This window comes from Diabrotica virgifera, chromosome 9, assembly GCF_917563875.1.
Source record: "Diabrotica virgifera virgifera chromosome 9, PGI_DIABVI_V3a".
Taxonomy (NCBI): Eukaryota; Metazoa; Arthropoda; class Insecta; order Coleoptera; family Chrysomelidae; genus Diabrotica; species Diabrotica virgifera.
Window position 1 is genome coordinate 151,051,883 of NC_065451.1, and position 20,688 is coordinate 151,072,570.

General features: G+C 31.1%; 1 protein-coding gene across 2 annotated transcripts in view; it reads left to right on the forward strand.

Moving 5' to 3' along the window:
• The window catches only part of LOC126892332 (proton-coupled amino acid transporter-like protein pathetic), a 193,401-nt gene that overhangs the window by 41,364 nt on the left and 131,349 nt on the right, over nt 1-20,688 (forward strand). The window contains exon 2 of one of the 2 annotated variants that reach the window (XM_050661841.1): nt 10,937-10,982. The exons of the other annotated variant lie outside the window; for it this stretch is intronic. The gene's annotated coding sequence lies outside the window, so the exon portion shown is untranslated. The remainder of the gene's footprint in view (nt 1-10,936; nt 10,983-20,688) is intronic. 2 annotated transcript variants of the gene reach the window in all.

The following is a 20,688-nucleotide window of genomic DNA, read 5'->3' on the forward strand; positions in this document are numbered from 1 at the left end:
AACTTTTTTGATAAACAACGTAGTTATTTGTAGTTTATATATAATAGTTTTTGGTAATTTGGTATATAATAACATCATATTAGTAACGTCATCCATTTGAGCGTGATGACATAATCGATGAATTTTTTAAATGAGAATAGGGGTCGTGTGCTAACTCATTTGAAAGGTAATTTAATTCTCTATTCAGTAATATAAACATCAACATAAATATTTATACACATGGTGCACAATTTTTTTTAAATTAAATCAATTGATACAAAAAAGAAGAATGTATGTAATTTATTTAATGCAAAATACATTTTACTGCTGTCAGAAAACACAATAATGTTTATTTCACAAATAAACATTGCTTTTCGCTTTAAATAACTTTCAAACTGCCAAGAGGCAGGTAGGTGACAGCTTTAACATTTAGTTTCAGCGAAAAACAATATTTATTTGTCAATTAAACATTTATTCCTTATTTCCTGACAGCAGTAAAATATATTTTGAATTAAATAAATTACATACATTCTTCTGTGGGTCTCAATTAACTTAAAATTTTTTTTGGACACCCCGTATAAATAATTATGTTCATGTTTATATTACAGAATAAGGAATTAAATAAACTTTCAAATGTGCTAGCACACGACTCCTATTCCCATTTAAAAAAAATCATCTATATCATCATCACGCTCAGTTGGATGACGTGATATAAGCCAAAAAATCATAATTTAAAAATAAAAATCGATCTGTTTCAGTATTTTTTCCAAAATCGCCCATTTGTGAAAAAATGAATTTATTCCAACCTAATCTGAAATTAATCCCTAATTTGAAACGTCACTTATAAGTTTGTAAATCGTGAAAATTATTGTAAAAATTGCTAAAACACAATCAAAAAGTCATGGTAATTCTCGTAGAAGACGAAGTCCCACCAGAGGAGTCCCATCGCAAATTATTCACAATCCTTTCTTGAATTTTATAAGATTTCGTAGGTCCGATAAACAAAATTTCTCAGTAACTGAATTAGTGAGAAGAGGGGCCCAAATTTGAACAGAGATGAGCAAAAAGACTATTTTTATTCCTTTTTGTAATTTTTAAAATCATTTAGTGTGTTTTATAATCAAAATTTAACCCTCACGCACAAGTTGTATGTACAACTTCAGTGAGGAACTGAGTTTATTTTATCATGTACAATTTATTTGCTACAAATAAACTCCATTATTACATATATTATTATTATTATTATTATTAATCGTCCTCAGTGTATGTTTTTTGTGGTGTAATGCTAACGTCAAAAATATACTTTTATTGGGCTTACTTTACGTCACGTGATCTTTTTGCCTATATTTCTTTGCGTAAGATTTTATGCTATAGTATGATATAGATTAAAAAAAATGTCTATGTTATATTTTCAGAATCTATACCTACTCGTTCTTATATTTATTGATGTATATTGTATGTAGATGAGATGTATTAAGTTGTAGATTCATAGATTGTAGATTTCAGAGCCTTCATTGCAGCATGGCTATTGTTCTTGGTGTGGAGTGATGGGGTAAAAGTTGGCACAGATGTTGTGTTGAACCAGGCTCTAAGGTTCTTTAACCAGAATGTTCATCTTCCTGGACCACGCTTTCCAAATATTTTTCCGTGCAGCTTGGCATATCTGGATTCATTTCGCATAATGTGTCCGAAGTTCGGAAGTATTGTATCTTTCGAGATTTGATGATGGTCATCATTTGATGGCCTCAAACAGCATGGCTATTTGAGGCAATACATACTTTTGAATTGAGTCGTTTTCAAGCACTCTTGGATACTACAAAAGTCAATAATTGCTACCAGTTCGCCTTATTTGTGATCGCAATTACGCAAGTAACGCATTTTTCCGCAAATCGCCAGGAAATTTTGACATTCCTGTCAAAATTTCTTGAAGAAAAAGTCAGGACTTCCTTACTGTAAGGAAATGTCATTTCCTTACTGTAAGGAAATGATATTTCCGTACAGTTGTTAGTGTTCTACATAAATGATAGAAAATTATTAATAATCCATAAAACGTCTGTATGCATTTTCGTACTTTTCTCTTGATTTCTTTGGCAATAATTCTAATGAAGCAGTATTCACTGCCTCAACCAGCTCTGGAGGAGTCCCAGGAATGGAAATTTCATCATCACTTATCATTTTACTTTCGAGAACACCAGCAATTAAATTTATAAGCGTCCAGTTTGACAATTCAACCTCAATACGTTTCCATAGTAACCCAAGTAATTTTATTAGGAATTTCAAAGCACCATTTATTTGGGAATAAAATTATCGCGTTTTTTTAAATCAATCAATATCTGTCGAATTTTAAACGATTTGCGGAAAAATAGTATGTTTACCTCGTAGGAAAAGCCACATTCCTGGACTCTGTGTTGCTAAGTCTCGGCTTGCGCCTCGACTTAGCAATCTTCACAGTCGTCCAGGAATGTTAAGCTTTTCCTACCCGGTAAACAATGTACTATTATTAAATAATTCCATTTTTTATCTAAATTCATTATACTTGATAATTAATTTTTTTTATTACGACTAACATAAGTACCTATTACGTTTAGGAAATAATGTATATTCCGCTTTTTGTGTGACCCATTACATAATTCACATTAATTTAATAGTGTCTGCTTAACACATTTCCTTCCCGTACATATTATGAATATGTATGAAAATATAAGAATTGAGCTAAAAATATTCCAAGGACATTTTTTATAATCCTATTTGAGAATCCTGCGAAGTGACTTATATCATGAAATTCAATACACGTGTTAGATAACTGTACAGTTTTTTATGAATTGGGTTGATAAGAGATTAATACGGATAAGAAATCGATAATTCAGGTATTACTATTAAGGAATCTAGGATTAATATAGTAATTTTACTCTAAGAAGAAAAGTTTTCTTAAAATTTAAAAGGGAAATCCTTGTAGTTGGTTGTATACCATAGTTATAAATACAAAATGGTACATATATTAAAGTTTTATTAAAAAAATTTAAAATTACCAAATGGATTAGTAAAAACCATCAGAATATTTTCGGTCATATCAGACCATCATCAGTGAGAATGTCTAAGTACATCAGAAATTGGAACTAGTCACAGAAATGGGTCAAAAGACTGTTAAATTACTTCTCGTTACTTTGTAGCTTTTATTTTTTCTTTAGTTATCTTTTTTTTTTCTTTCTGTTCGTTATGCATATACGTATACCCATACTTTCAATATGAACAAGTAATGATTTCTATTTATTTCTTCCTCTCTTTTTACCTTTATCTAAGAAGAAAATAATGTCAATATTTTCCGAAATGAAAATATGGGGAAATGTACTAGTATTTTTTGAGTAGGTAGTGTTTTAAATGATTTTCTGATCGTTCTGTATTCCAGTTTTTTTCTCATTATCATACAATAATAGTACATTAAAAATCAGCTCATAATCCATTAACTAGACTAGAGATTTGTCGTCGATACTTATAAGGAATCTGTATCTACGACTATTATGTTTTTTCTATTAGAAATTTTAACACTCCTGATACGAGAATAGAATTTTACAAACATTTGTTTCTCCAAGTCCGTACTCCTCTTGAACCTAATATATGCATTTCTCATTATCTTTCTTTTGAATGTCTTGAGTTGCTCCTCATCTTTTCTTGTCCTTACCCAGGTCTAACATCAATAGGTTACTACCGGTCTAATAATGTTCTGTAGTCATTTTGGTTCTGTTGTCTAATAATTTCGATAATAATCATTAGTAACAACACCAACATAAACGCCCAAATATAATAAGCGATACACCGTTAGAAAGAATGCAAAAATTATGTTATTTGGGCTGCAGTTACAGTTACACAAGTTTGACTTGAATGTTTGAACTTGACTTGAGTTTGACTTAATTTCAAGTCAAACTCAAGTCAATCCTTCTGACAAATAATTCAAGTCAAGTCAAACTGGTCAATCGTACAGGTTTGAAAATTCAAACTGTTTGTCAAACTAGTTTGGAAGAGTTTGAAAAATAATTTATTTAGTAGATATGTTACAGTTCAAGTTGATTCTCAGTTAGAGTTGACTCCAACTAGTTGGAGTCAACTCCAACTGAAACGAGCAGTAAAAGTTGATTTTAAAAATTTAAATCAACTTTTACTAGTTGGAGTTGACTCTTCCTGGATCGATTCAGTAAATGTTGATTATACGAGAATCTCAAGTGCATTTTTGATGAGTGTGCGTTTCTTTGTTTTGACCGTTTCAACTACTTATTAGTATAGTCTGTAACGTCGCCCCCGTTAGGTAAATTATTCTGATTCGATTTTTTGCACAAACTTACTCAAAGAAATATGTACATCCGTATAACAATCCTTATAACAAATACACAGGGTGTCACGCGGTACCGCGGTCGAAAAATTGTTTAACTAATTTTTGTTAACCAAATTCACAAAAATAATTTTTATCTACTCTATCTCATATTATGTAAAGCAGCGGTTCTCAATCTGTGGTACATGTACCACTGGTGGTACATATAATTATTTGCGGTGGTACACAAAACACAAAAACTTAAAATAGTAGTACATAGTAAATCTTGATTATACAATCTAAAAATATAGAAATACAATAAAATAAACTTTAGATGGTACATGACTCATAAAGATTGAGAACCGCTGATGTAAAGGTTTTATTGTGTGAAAATTGTAAATATAGATAGCAGTGCATGAAGGGTTTAAAGTGTGTCTGAAGTAACAATGTATTTTAAATAGGTTTTACTTTTTCGCACTGTTTTTTAGCACACTGTCATATAATTAAACATCCTTAACTTTCGCCTTCGGGAGGAAATTAGACACGCCCTTGCAACGGCAACTGAAATGCTCACAAAACAGCGACCACGGAAGCACAGATGGATGACAGAGGAAATATTGGATTTAATGGATGAAAGAAGAAAATGAATATTACCATCCTTGGATTATAAGCTTTCATTTGACACATCATTTGTAATATCGGAAAAGAAATGAAAGGCAGAATTTACAAATCAGTCATCAGACCAATAATGACATACGCGGCAGAAACACAACCCGACAGAGAGATAGTAAGACTCTATGGGACAGAGCCAGAAGTACAGATATACGACGGAGATGCAAGGTGGATAACATTAATAACTGGGTAAGAAACAGAAGAATAGAATAGAATGTAGTCAGAACAGCGAGAGACGGTTCCCCAATAGGAGGACGTTCAGTGAGAAGACCACGAAAACGATGGAACGACAACTTACTAAAGGCACAATGAAAAAACAGACAAAGTAATGTCTATACAAAAAAAAGAAGAAGAAGAAGATTTGTCATTCTACCTGTTAGAATAACGGAGGAGTTATATTCGTGGACGGATGGATAGACAGCCTAGGTTAAATTTGTCACCTTTAGTACCATCCTTGGATATTAATCTTTCCTTTGACACCTCATTTTTGTCATTCTACCTGTTATAATTAACGAGGAGGTATACTCGCTGTCGGAGAGATGGTACTAGGCAGTGCCGTGGTCGAAAAATTGTTTAATAGTTATTTATGTACCAAGTCAGTAAAGTGGCTCTTTATCGAACGAGTCTGATATTCACTCAAAAAAATTTAGTTCGTAATATTGATTAACAGTGATTATTGAATAGTATTTCGTTCTCACAACAATTTAATTTGTTGTTTCAACGAACTTTTAGACATTGACGAATGTACTTGGTTATTGTCACAATGATTGAATAATAATTGTGAGAATAACTAGAGTACATTAATCAATAACACTCAATTTATTCAGCCAATAACTTAGTTTCGTATATTTAATAAATACTGTTAATTGTGGCAGCAACTCACGTTCTTGATTTCGTAGATGACAAGCAATTACCTTGGTTTATCGTGACAACGTACAGATTTCATTAAAACAATGTACAAATGTTGTTAATATAGAGTAATATATGATTATTGAATAGATGTACACTGATTGTTGTGCCAACGAATGCATTAATTAATCTATTACTGCCTTTAATTCCCACAATCAATGCGTTAATTGTGACAATAATCGTGGTTGTTGAGACAATAAATGTTTTGCTTGACCATTTGAAATGTAACGGCTTTTCCTTGAAAGTGCCGAATAATAATTGCATTTTGTTTCCAAGTGTAGTCCGTAGTAGAAGGAAGATAAGGATAAGATATTACTTATTTTTTATATTTGAATAAAAGTAAGTTTTTTCTGATAAGGTAAATACGGGAGAACATTCTAATTAAAAATAAATAAAAATTATCAGTGTCTTATGTTTGTAAGTGTTTACTTTTAATATTGTCTTGTGATGTTATTTATAAGATGAACTGAAAATGAATTTTCGAATCCTGAATGAAAAAAAATAATTAGTATTTTTGAAAATTTAAACGCAGAATAAAATATTAGAGTATTATCGAGGGTCTGACGTCCCTGAGAACTTCTATAATGATTATTTTAATAAGTCACAGGGGTGACAAATAGAAAATTTAGTATGATTTTTTTATTTCAAATATACTATTCAAAAGAAACTTTTTGTTTATTCTAAGGGACTTTCAGCCCTCAGTAATAATGTAGTCTTTTATTCTGCGGTTAAATTTTTCAAAAATACTTACTTATTAGTTTTCTCAGAATTCCAAAAAAATGAATGCGTTTAAAAATAATTCGATCGAAATTTTGCCCCTGCGCTCTCAAAAATGATTAAAGTGTTATACTTACATTTTTGAAATCACCATTTCAAACACTTTTAAATGAGCTGTCACATGATGTACTTTCCCATTAAAAAAAATCAAAGTTACGCCTGTCACCTGAAGAGGGATCGTGTAAAGTTCGAAACATTGATGTTATAATATACTTTGATAATTTTAAAAATCGACCTGTCTGAGCGTTTTGCTTATGTACTAAAAATAAATAAGTTAATAAGGGGGGGAGTGTAACACTTATTCCAGTGCACTGTATAAGCGATATAATAATTATGAGAAATCACACAGTGTAAAGTCCTAAAGGTTAAGGACAAAAAAGGGGATTTAAAAAATTATTATTAATCAATTAATATGATACATTGGGCTAATGCATTCAGTAATTATTAATATAAAATACGTTCATAGCAGGAATGAACGAAACTGATTGTAAGAATGAATAGAATTGCTTGTAAGAATAACCGTATTTATTGTGCCAATGAACGGAATTAATTGTAACAATAAACGGAAATAATTGTAGAAATAAACGAAATACGTTAGGAGAAATAACACTGTTATTGGCACAACGAATGGTCTTCGTCGGTCAATTAACGACGTTGTTGTTTCAATAAATATTGTTCGTTGACTCAATGAACTGAGTTCGTAATATCAATAAAATGATATTATGGTATACATAATGAATGTTCGTCCATTCAATAAACGTAATACATTGGCTCAACTAACGAAAATAATGAATTGATGAACATCGCTTTGTTGTTCCAATAAAACCAAGAATTGGACAAATTTTAAGAATTGCGTTTGTTGTCTGAATTAACATTTTTATTGATATTACGTACCTTTTTCGTTGAGTGTTACGAGCAGAGGAAGCGAAGCGAGCAAGAGACGCGTTCGATAAAGAGTATTGAGGTGGTGCGTACAAAATTGTATCGTCAATCATAAAAAACATTAACACTTACTTACAACTTTGAGGAAATTTTTTTAATTTTAGACGAAATAAAAAATTCGTATGACAGTAATGACAGATGACTTTTGCACGATGGCCGGTTTTGATGTTTAATCGATAGTTATCAATATTGTATACCTACCTAATTACTAAATCTGTATAAAGTTTTGATTTATTTTGTATGAATATAATTGCGAAACACTACAGAATTTTACTTTTTGACATAAATTTTATTAATAATAAGATAAATTTTGTACAATATTTTTAATAATTAAAGTAAATAAATTTTAATTTCACTCAAATAAATAATCGATTGCTGCCATTGACCACTTACATTCAATATCGGTTAATTTGATTAATAATCGCGGCAGGTAAAGTAACATTCTTCTTTCAATACAACAAAGTGATACTTTACTGCCGAAAATAAAATGAGGGCAAATGAGTACAATAATGAATGATTTTAGTGACTTTTGGCGATAAACAATGATTTTAAACAAATTCGCAAAAATAATTTTTTCACTTCGTACAAATTTTTTTAGATCCTTTGGGCCTTTTTTTCTCTAAAATTGATTGTTGTCGAGTTATTAGCGACTTAAAATTTGAAAATCGCCAAAATAACCATTTTCAATGTTTAATAACTCGGTTAAAGATAATTATTGTGAAAGTCGAGAGAGCGGCCGTGGAGTAACGGCATAATCGCTGGCCTCATACGCCAGTGCACGTGGGTTGCACGAGCCCTGCCAAAAACAAACCATTTTCATTTCCAATAATGACACGAGCCGTCTCACCGTGCCTCGGAGAGCACGTTAAGCCGTAGGTCCCCCTGGGCTAGTGTACATCGACACTAGTTACTTGAAACAGGGTTAAAGGTGTAATTGGCGCTGGAACTGCCCGAAAGACAAAAATGCCATACGATATTATATATTATGAAAGTCAGAAACTAAAAAAAATCAAAGATTAAAGCTACCTCTATAAGATCCTGAAGAAATTTTTGTCATTATTTCATTAATAAGATATTATTTTTAATTATCAACAATGAGCGCTAACCGTGTATTGAGGCGGCCGTCAATGTGAGTGCGAGTGAGATTCACCATTGGCTGGAATGGTGCATCTCTTTAGCACTCACCATTGATGGCCGCCTAATACGCACTTAGCGCTCATTGTTAATAATTAAAGATTAATAGCTTAGCTTAGTAATAAAATAGTGACAAAAATTTCTGCTGGATTTTGTAGAGTATAAACTTGGTCACTTTCTGACTTTCATAATAATGGATTTTAACCGAGTTATTAAGCCTTGAAAATGGCTATTTTTGCATTTTTCAAATTTTAAATCGCGTATAACTCGACAACAATCAATTTTAGAGAAAAATCACAAAATACCTTTTTTCTACGAGCGTGCAAAAATGTCTACTTTCGCGAACGCGTTTTAGTTTAGAAAGTTTTACTTTTCCGCACGCGTGTTAATTTAGATATGTTAATATGGCCTTAAAGTAATTATAATACATACAATAAACTAATATTTAGATATTATTTACTAATTTATTTCAAATATATCTTATTGTGTTCATGTTTTAATGAAATTAACGCGAGAATTCGATGAAATAAAATAATTTTGACATAATATTCCAAAGTCAAATCAGTAGACAATAACAGTGGTTTTGAATCGTCGTCATGGAAACCAAGATCGTCGTCATGCTAACCAATTATGCTGAAAGTTTGGTTTTGACAACCTTGTCAAAGAATTAATTTGTGTATGTATTTTCATATTAATTAAATTAATTGATTAAGATTTGGTCATTTTTTAAAGACTCATAGAAAAAATATTGTTCCTAACGCTTACAGAAAGTCTCTTTTCCGCACTCGACTGCTTGCCGAACTCCGCGTAGTTCGGTAAACTGCAGTCACGTGCGGAAAAGTATGACTTTCTGCACTTGTTAGGAAAATTATTTTGTGAAGTGAAAAAATTATTTGTGTGAATCTGTCTAAAAAAAATTGTTTAAACAATTTATCGATCAAGGTACTGCCTGGCACCCAGTAGATTTGTTATAAGGACCTCTTTTTGAGTAAGTTTGTGCAAAAAATTCGAATCGGAGTAATTTACCTAACAGGGGCGACGATACAGCCTAGACTAATTTGAACATATTCAGTAACATTTAATTTCTAGAATCGGCTGTTTGTGTGAATCAGAATCAACTTTTACTAAATGGCATTGGGAAGAGTATACTTTTCCTAGTTGGAGTCTACTTTTACTAGTAAATGTTGAATATAAATCTTCATTTTATATTTATAATCAACTTTTACTGAAACCAGCCGTTAGAGTTGACTCCAACTAGTTGGAGTCAACTCCAACTGGATAATCAACTTGAACTGTAACAGATATACTTTTTTGTCGAGATTGACTAGTTAGTTGCCAATTACGATAAGAAAATTAATAATACAATACTTTGCCACATAAAAGTATCTTGATACAGGAAGCGATTATAATCAAAATACGATAAATTTTTTGAAAATGATTCCTGTATGCTTAGAATTGCTTACTGGCAAGTTTCGTTTTATCGATATAACTTTTTTATATATGAGTGTTACTAGATTAAAACAAAGAATTCGTTGGATAGTTTTTTTATCATACCAAGTGTAATTTAATCTACTTTGGAAGCTTTCAATTATTACGTAACGCAAGTTGTGAGGAGGGGGGCCATGTAAACCGTTACGACGCGTTATACGGGGGGGAGGGGATTCGAACAGCGCATAGGATATATAGGGTGGTACAAGGACAATCCAGGGGGTACATAGATTATATTGCCCCCTCACGCTCCGCTCATGTTACAATAGGACAATAGTATTCAAGTGAAAAAATCTTAAAATTTGTATTAACCAGATCAAGCACAGTAACACGTGTTTGCAATAAATAGCTGGACCTTTCTTCACAACAAAAGATGAAAAGATACAGATGGGATAAAGAGGTTGTAAGAGCTTCAAAAATTGCGTTTCGTAATACTGGAACGGCCCTTTAACAAAAGTTTATGAAGGAACAACGAAATATTATATTTTTGGATAGAGTAGGTTTAATGAATTTTTTGCGACTTTGCAATGTCGTCTTAAAGAATTAGTTCACTATTTGTCGGAATTCCTTACGGAATTATTTTGATTGATTTCTGTGCCCAAATTTATGTAAAGACATGCAGGCACACGTTCGATGGTATAGTTGTCTATTGCGATAATAAAAACAAATTTTATTGAAAAATTCTTTATAAGATTTTATATTCTTATTAATAAATTTTCTTTTTGTTTTCAGGTAAATATTTTAACTAATTCTACTACTTCTAATTCTACTACTTCAGGTATGTACTTTTTAGTTTAGTTGAAAGACTGTTTTTAGTTTAGTTCGCCATTTGGGGCCGATTTCTCATATTGAGTTCAACTCCAGTTTAACCTGAACTTCTAATGAACGTCAGTAAAAGTCACAATCGTCTTTCCCAATTTCCGTTCAACCGATTTTGGCAATTTAAACTACGTTCAATTAACGTTCAAAGAACGCTGAAATTCGAGCGTCCAGAACTTCGAGGATAACGCATGCGTTGTATTATTGCAATTTGACATGAAACGATAACATTATTGGTATTTTTGTTAGATTTATTTATTTATTATAACTATTAAAATAACCATAGGCGTAACCAGGATGATCCTAAGGGGGGGGGGGGTTACAACTACTGGAAGGTTTCTGACGGGTATACGGTCTGAGCTTCGCTGGCGTCGATCCCAGTGGATTACTATTCAACTTTCTCTGGTAATTTTTAAATTTATTATTTAATTGTTATCGCTTAATATTTACAACGCTAAAAAGTAATTAAATTGTAATAGATTTTTCAAAGATTTTGCTAATCATTTTGACGTTCTATTGATGAAATATTCACATATATCGTGTAGATGGCGCTAATATTAATTTATAATTACATATTACGGAACATTAAAAAACGTAAATTCAGTATTTAAAACGTAAGTATATTTAAGGTAAAAATATATACCACCGCTTTGGCGAACTAATATTTTTTATAATTAATGTTTTTAATTTTAATTTTAAATTAATCACTTTGACATTTGTGTCAAATTTCCGGTAAACGTTTACAGACTTGTCACTACTGGCGCTCGCGATTTTATAAATATCCCCTCTACGTACAAGCTCATAGCGTATAGAGCTCAAAGTACATCCCAATGGGGGGTTATAACCCCCAAACCCCCCCACCGGTTACGCCTATGAAAATAACTATTTAACTATAAATACTTAAATTTAACATTATTCAGAGATAGATAAGACAGCATTATAAGTTCATGCAAAACGGCGATAAACACTTACATTTTAACTGTTAGTGTGTATTTTTGTTTTTGAATAACATTTTATTACAAAAATATAAGATTTTACCAAAAAAATGCATAATTTGTAACAAATGTAATGATGATTCGAGTGATATCACGGATTATTTATATATATATTTTTAAAAAGATCAACAATAATTATTACAAATCACTTATGCTGACCTAGAAACTTATTAGCAATATGATGATAATCCATTAAAGGTAAAGCGTAATGTTATAATATAAAACCAGATTGATTGTTTCTGTGTAAATATACGATTTGCATGATTTAATATTGTTTTACTATTGGAGATTCATTTTATTTTTAAATTAAATAAACATATTCAGTACAATTCAAAGAATACTAAAAAAATCAAAGCATAATATTGTAAAATAAGCCAATGGTGGCAAATTTTTACAGACACCTAAAAAAATTGATTTTGCGGCGGACATCTGACATCGTCGCTGGATGTCTGATGTCAAAAATTGAAAAAAATGTATTAACTTGAGTTTCTCGAGGTAAAGCTGTCAAGTTTTTTAGTTTTAATGATTTTTGAGTTTTAGTATCACTCTGAAGTCAAAATAATTTCTTATAAAAAAAGAGTGAAATCAACATATTTATTATTGTTAAACATTTTGTTAAAAAATTTGAGAAAAACGCGTTTAAAGTTTTGACAACTTTTCTTTTCAAATGTGTACCATAAACATTGAACTAGCTTATTAACAAGTAAACTGTAGCGTTTATTTTTTTGCGTGTAGATTTTAAAAGTCCCCGTTGGTTTTCTTTTAAATCACGTGTGCTATTAATTATCGGTAAGAGTATTAACCAGTCGTTTCTAACGATAGCTGTTCAAACCTTTTGCCTATTCATTTTCCACTTTTTATTGCAACATGAGCCCAACCTTAAAGGCACGTTTTCACGCTACGTCTTATTGTACGTTTTGTGTAATAGGACAAATCCTATACATTTTTCGATTCGACAAAACGTACGTTTTGCTGTTTACACGTCGCATTTTATTGTATAGGATTTGTCCTATCACACAAAACGTACAATAAGACGTTGCGTGAAAACGAGCCTTAAAGGATCGTTTTTACGACGCTACGTCTTATTGTACGTTTTGTGTGTCATACAAATCGTACGTTTTGTCAATAAACGGATTTAATTTTTTCGATTCGACAAAACGTACGTTTTGCTGTTTTCACGTTACGTCTTATTGTACGTTTTGTGTGACAGGACAAATCCTATACATTTTTCGATTCGACAAGACGTACGTGTTGCTGTTTACACGCCACATTATACACTGGACAAAACGTACGTTTTGTCGTATGTTTTGTATGACACACAAAACGTTCAATAAGAGTACCCTTTAAGGCTCTGTTTCACGCAACGTCTTATTGTACGTTTTGTGTGATCGGACAAATCCTAAACAATAAAATGTGACGTGTAAACAGTAAAACGTACGTTTTGTCGAATCGAAAAATGTATAGGATTTGTCCTATTACACAAAACGTACAATAAGACGTAGCGTGAAAACAGCAAAACGTAAGTCTTGTCGAATCGAAAAAATTAAGTCCGCATTTTGACAAAACGTACGTTTTGTATGACCCACGAAACGTACAAGAAAACGTAGTGTGAAAACGGGCCTTTAGGCTCGTTTTCACGCTACGTCTTATTGTACGTTTTGTGTGATAGGGATACAATAAAATGTGGCCTGTAAACAGCAAAATGTACGTTTTGTCGAATCGAAAAATGTATAGGATTTGTCCTATCACACAAAACGTACAATAAGACATAGCGTGAAAACAGCAAAACGTACGTCTTGTCGAATCTCAAAAATAAATCGGCTTATTGACAAAACGTACGTTTTGTCGTACTTTTTTGTATGGCCCACAAAACGTACAAGAAAACGTAGCGTGAAAACGGTCCCTTACGAATCATTCCCACATCTCTTTCGACTTGCGCAAGTGACCATTGTATCGCAAATGTAAACGATTGGACCTTTCCATCTTAGGTCATTCCTTGTTCCATGTAAGGGTAATATTGTCCTGATCCTTCTTGTTCAGCCTTTATGACCTCTTGTCTATCCGTTCGTTAAAAACTTAAAACACTGATACACTAATTGCTCGAAGGCACAGATTCAACGCAAGGCTAAATAGCTTTATTTCCCTCAAAATTTGTGATTGTGATTTACAATCCTTGGGCTAGTACATACAAGCTTTCTAATTTAGTGTTTGTCGGTAAATTAACACGGTTCAAATGAAGTCAGAAACTGATACAGACCTTTCCAACTCGGCTAGGGACTGGTACGGTCAATGCCATGGTAATTTTACTATGGAGTAGTCTAACGACGTTGTGTTGGGACTTTTATCATTGTATGAATGAACTAACTTACTAAAATTTCCACCGCCAACACTGGTGGTGTATCCTCGATACTCAAGGTAACAAGCTGCTCCGGAATGGTCCGATTGAATTTCACAATCAAAAAGTAACTATTTATTAATTTCACAATAACGTGCTCTCTTTTCTTTTCACGATTATATGTTTTATGTTTCTTTTTGCCGACGTAAACTAGTAAAGATGCCACTCTACACTCCATCGGATCCCGGCTTTATGTGCATAATGTTGAGACGTCCCCCTTTACTCGAAAGTGATTTTAGGCCGGTTTAAAGTCGTTCATTAAAAATCTGTCGTGAACTTTTAATATTAAGTCTTTCCATACCTTTGATTTTTTATAACACTCATTCAACCACGATTCATCCATATATTTCAATTTCACAAATTCCTAAATAAAATATAATGATCCCATCGATATCATAATTTAGATAGTCTTTCATTCTCAGTTTTTTGAGCTCTTCTATGAAGATGACATAATTTTTGTTGTCGACATAATATTTTAGCGCATATTAATGATTTGTTATCGTTATGATAGAATATAAATAATTGTGCTCATTACTACCATCCTGTATACTGTATGCTGGACGGCAGGTTCATTTATTTGAATTCCAAGTCCGTATAAAGGATCGTTTAAACACAGCGATAAATCAAACAACTTATCAAGGTCAATCGAGTTGTTGCAACTTATCATTGTGTGTAAACGGTGCATCGCACAACTTATCAAAGTTGGAGTTGGGTTGAAGGTGGTATCGCATTGAATCGCAGCGTCTAAACAGCGTTTCAACTTGTCATCACAACTAGTTGCTGTGACTTGTCGTTGTGTTTAAACGACGCTTAAGAGATCAAAACTAATCCAAATACAATTTTCCTTGAACTTGACGTTGACGCCACACTTGGTAACAGGAAAAATAGCGTAAAACACTTTTTCATCATTTATAATTATTATTAATTATTCAAAGTAAGGTGCGTATTATCTATTGTTTATTCCAGCCTGACTGGTATAACATTTACATATGCAATTCCAAGTTCATAATAGTCTAAGATCTCACTGCAAAATCACTACATTCATAACTAAAATCATATTTTTATATATAATAAATTTAAGAATAGGAGATTACATTGATAACAGGTTGTCAATCAAAAAGTGGCTGCAAATAGTTTTAATTAAATTCATAGTAATTCATTTTTGAAAAAAAAAATTCGATCGTGAGTTGGTAATGTTTTAAGTATATTTATCAAAAAATTAAAGATTCTTTTTTTTAATACGATCGCGATGATATAAAGTTGCCTATGAAAAAATGGCCGCATATTAGGGTTACCAGCTGTTAAAAACGTGAGGTATCATATAAAGTGAAAGAGAGCTAGCGCGCAATACCACTGATTTGACAAGCTTGACAAGATTTGATGGCGAAATGCGAGTAATTAAAGCAGTCATCTTATCAAACCAGTGGCATTGCGCACTAGCTCTCTTTCATTTTATATCTCATGCTTCTCATTTTTAACAGCTCTGGAAACACTAATCTGCAGCCATTTTTTCGCAGACAACCTTTATTAGGCAACCACATTATCCTATCAAAAAAAATAGCTTTAATTTGATATAAATAAAAAACATGCACCTACGTATTAATGAATGCCATTTTTGAAGTTATTCTTCTTTAGGCGCGATTGAGAGTAAAATTTCATAAATCTGCGCGCATGCGCACACAGACAGTATGTACTTCATTGCTAATCTTTCAAGATAGGTATGTATGTATCTGTATCAGCGCAAATAAGTAATTAAAAGAATTTATATTAGTGTTTTTAGTAAATGTATTATTTATTATAATTTTTGGATTTGTCTTCCTCTGTAGTAAAATAATAAAATATTATGTAGGTATAACATTTTTATGTCACCGTGTTGTGTAATTATATCCGAAACTTACGTGTCACTTACAAGAAGCCCGCTGGCGTAGTTGGTAGAGCGTTGGATCAGAGATCGGAAGGTCGCGGGTTCCAATCCTGGACGATTCATATTTTTTTTAATCTTTGGTTGTTTTAATAAAAATTTTTTGAAAGTGGTAGATAAAAAAGTTAGTTTAATATTTAAATAAAATACAAATAACCCGTTATTTTTACTTAGTTGTTTTTTACTTAGTATTACTTAGTATATTTACTTCGTTGAAATTATTTAATAGAAGAATAACTTCTTATGTGCGTACAAAGTACACACACATTCTTTTTTTTTTCAAAAATGAATTACCATTATTTTAATTAAAACTATTTGCGGCAACTTTTTAACTGGCAACCTGTTATCAATGTATTTTCCTATTCTTAAATTTATATAAAAATGTGATTTTAATTAACTAAGTCAGTGGTGGACAAACTTTTTTAATGGGGGGACAGAGTTCAAGAAATTCTATAGGAGGGCCAGAATTATAGAAAAAAATGCAATTTGTGTTAAAGTTATATTACGTATACTATCCATGTCTATGGGCCCTCGGCGTACCTGATTAAATACTTTCGCGGGTCGTACTTTGCCCATCGCTGAACTAAGTTACAAACGTAGTTATTTTGCAGTGAGATCTCGTACTATAAATGGTTTCTTAGATAATATTTATTAGATTATTAGCCGTAATTGATGACGTTTTATATTATTATGAACGTAACGGGTGACGTGGACTATTCTATAATCATCTTAAATGTACTATTAACAAATTTATAATTTTTTACTACCAATTGCTATTAAAAAAATGTATAAATTTTTACTACCTATTCTTTTGAGAAATTTATGATTTCAGTATACAGGGTGAGTCATGAGGAACTGTACATACTCCTACCTCGTATAGAGACCCCTGTAGAGAATAACAAATGACCATTAAAAAGTGTCTGCTCCCATTATTTAATAATATACAGGGCGAGATCCGCATTTTGACAGAAATTTGTATTCGTCATAATTTTTGAACGGTCAGATCGATGTGTCTCTTATTTTGGTCAATCGTTACACTATTACCACCTAATCAACTGAAATATTCAAACTAGAAAAAAATCAGGTCCGGCTTTAAAAAATAGTTCGTTTGGGTCTTAGAAACAATTTCACCCTGTATACGCTTTTTGAAAACTCTAATATGAATTTTACAAATTAGACAAATAGGCAATTAAAATGGCATATTTATATTTTTCCCCACACGATTACTTAATTTTTTATAAAATAATCAAATTTGACTATGAATTAAAAGTTTGGTAAAGTGAACCATAGATTTAAAAAAAATAACTTTTATTACAAAAATTAATTTTTTTTAAACAAATATTTAATTTATGTTACCACTCAATCAACTGATTTATTCAAACTAGAAAAAATCAGGTCCGGCTTTAAAAAATTAGTTCGTTTGGGTCTTGAAAAAATTTCACCCTGTATACGCTTTTTGAAAACTCTAATATGAATTTTAAAAATTAGACAAATACGCAATTAAAATGTCATATTTATTTTTTTCCCCACACGATTACTTAATTTTTTATTAAAAAATCAAATTTGTCAAAATCGCAATTTTACCATAAACACAAAAAAAATTAAACAACGTTTTTCTTAAAATTAAAAGTTTCACCATTTTTTTTTTCTATAACACGTTTAGATCTAAAACTCCCATAACACTTCTCTTTGGACTCTAGTTTAACATAGACGTGATCAAATAGATAAATTTTAAATTTTTTCACTTAATTTTTGCGATTTAACTTCGCAATTCACGAATCTGCACCTATTATTTTTTAAAATTCATAACTTTTTCGAGAAGAAGACTGAAAGTCTAAACAATTTTCATAGTCTTCACAATGGTAAGAGATATGTGCTGTAAAAATTTCAGAAAAAAAAAATATTAAAATGGAACAGAGTTGTAGCGAGTTAAACCGTGATCTCATTTTTTTTTTCATTTTTATGTTAAAATTCCGATTTTGACAAATTTGATTTTTTAATAAAAAATTAAGTAATCGTGTGGGGAAAAAATAAATATGCCATTTTAATTGCCTATTTGTCTAATTTGTAAAATTCATATTAGAGTTTTCAAAAATCGTATACAGGGTGAAATTTTTTCTATGACCAAAACGAACTAATTTTTTAAATCCGGGCCTGATTTTTTTCTAGTTTGAATAAATCAGTTGATTGGGTGGTAACATAAATTAAATATTTGTTAAAAAAAAAATGAATTTTTGTAATAAAAGATAATTTTTTTAAATCTATGGTTCATTTTACGAAACTTTTAATTATTCATAGTTAAATTTGATTTTTTTTTATAAAAAATTAAGTAATGGTGTGGGGAAAAAATAAATATGCCATTTTAATTGCATGTTTGTCTAATTTGTAAAATTAATTTTAGCGTTTTCAAAAAGCGTATACAGGGTGAAATCTTTTCAAAAACTCAAACGAACTATTTTTTTAAAGCCGGACCTGATTTTTTTCTAGTTTGAATAAATCAGTTGATTGGGTGGTAACATAAATTAAATATTTGTTAAAAATAAATAATTTTTGTAATAAAAGTTAATTTTTTGAAATCTATGGTTCACTTTACCAAACTTTTAATTTATAGTCAAATTTGATTTTTTTATAAAAAATTAAGTAATCGTGTGGGGAAAAATATAAATATGCCATTTTAATTGCCTATTTATCTAATTTGTAAAATTCATATTAGAGTTTTCAAAAAGCGTATACAGGGTGAACTTTTTTCTAAGACCAAAACGAACTAATTTTTGAAAGCCGGACCTGATTTTTTTTCTAGTTTGAATAATTCAGTTGATTAGGTGGTAATAGTGTAACGATTGACCAAAATAAGAGACACATCGATCTGACCGTTCAAAAATGATGACGAATACAAATTTCTGTCAAAATGCGAAACTCGCCCTGTATATTATTAAACAATGGGAGCAGACACTTTTTAATGGTCATTTGTTATTCCCCATAGGAGCCTCTATACGAGGTAGGAGTATGTACAGTTCCTCATGACTCACCCTGTATAAAAGACGGTTTTAATATTACCAATGGCACATAATGAGTAACTTTGGTGTATAAAATAATTAATCTTCCTTTATCTACACGTAAAATAACTTGGTAAGCTGTAAATTTTAGTAACAAAAGGTAATTTCTTCTTTATATGTGATTTCTAGTGTTTGTAAATTATTTTTTCATAAGATTTGGTTAAAATTTTGACCCAATGCCTTCATAAAATGTTCGACGAAAAGTTTTTTTTTCGTTTAATTAGTCAGATTGGCTCTAATTATGAATTACGACACGTTCACATGGTAGGCGCTTACCATGCATTTTGGCACAAATTTTATTAAGGTCGTACACATGTTAACGCGCGTTACCATGTGTACGGTCTTATAATAATATAATGTATGGTTCGTCTCGTATAAATACCGTTGCACGTCATCCGCATCATAGCAAGTGACGTCAAGTGATACCAACACAAAATATTTAAGTCGTAGGTACGTTCCTTTTTAGAATCATTTAGCAAAGTACACTGGAATTACATCCAATATTTTATTACATCCGCGTGGAAGTAATATTTTGAAGATTTTTATTAATATATACTGAAATAAATACACCAAACTTACATTTAATTTGAATAAATGAATTATAAAGTTTTTTATGAAGCACATTTTTCCGGGTCACACTTTAACTGATTGAACTAAGGTGGCATTTTGGCATAAATTGGTAACACTTATTTGACAGTTGCGGTATTCACGCTTTTATTTTTATTATTTACTATAAGAATTTGTTTTATTAGGTATATAAATTATTATTTTTATAATTTCTTTAAAGTAACATTATTACTTAATTCTTGTTTTCTGTTTCTAATGTTTTTATTTATTTACATTGAATATTAATTTATTTTATTGTACAATCCACTTCTGCAATAATTATGTGATATATCGACACCCCCATCGAACAAGGTTGTAACTCAAGTTACATCTATTTTCAGATTTCAACACAGGCGAATTCAGCAAAAAATTGCGCACATGTCAATATAAACGACATAGTTTAATTCTCAATAGTTTGGCTAATACTCCATTGAAAACAGTTGTATTTTAACTTACGTGTGCCATTTTAGCGTGAAAAGGGCAGTAACACTGGATATTCTCTATGTTAAATATTTACTTTCTTTATACTTGACGATTAACAAGGTTGTTAAATGAGTTACAACTTTGTTGCACGTATGTTTAATTTATAAAGTATTTAAACATATGGTGTATCTTATAAGTCAATTTATCGAAATGAAAATAAAAAAAGGATTTAAGGACTTTTTTCCATTTTGATAGTTGCGGTGGACAAA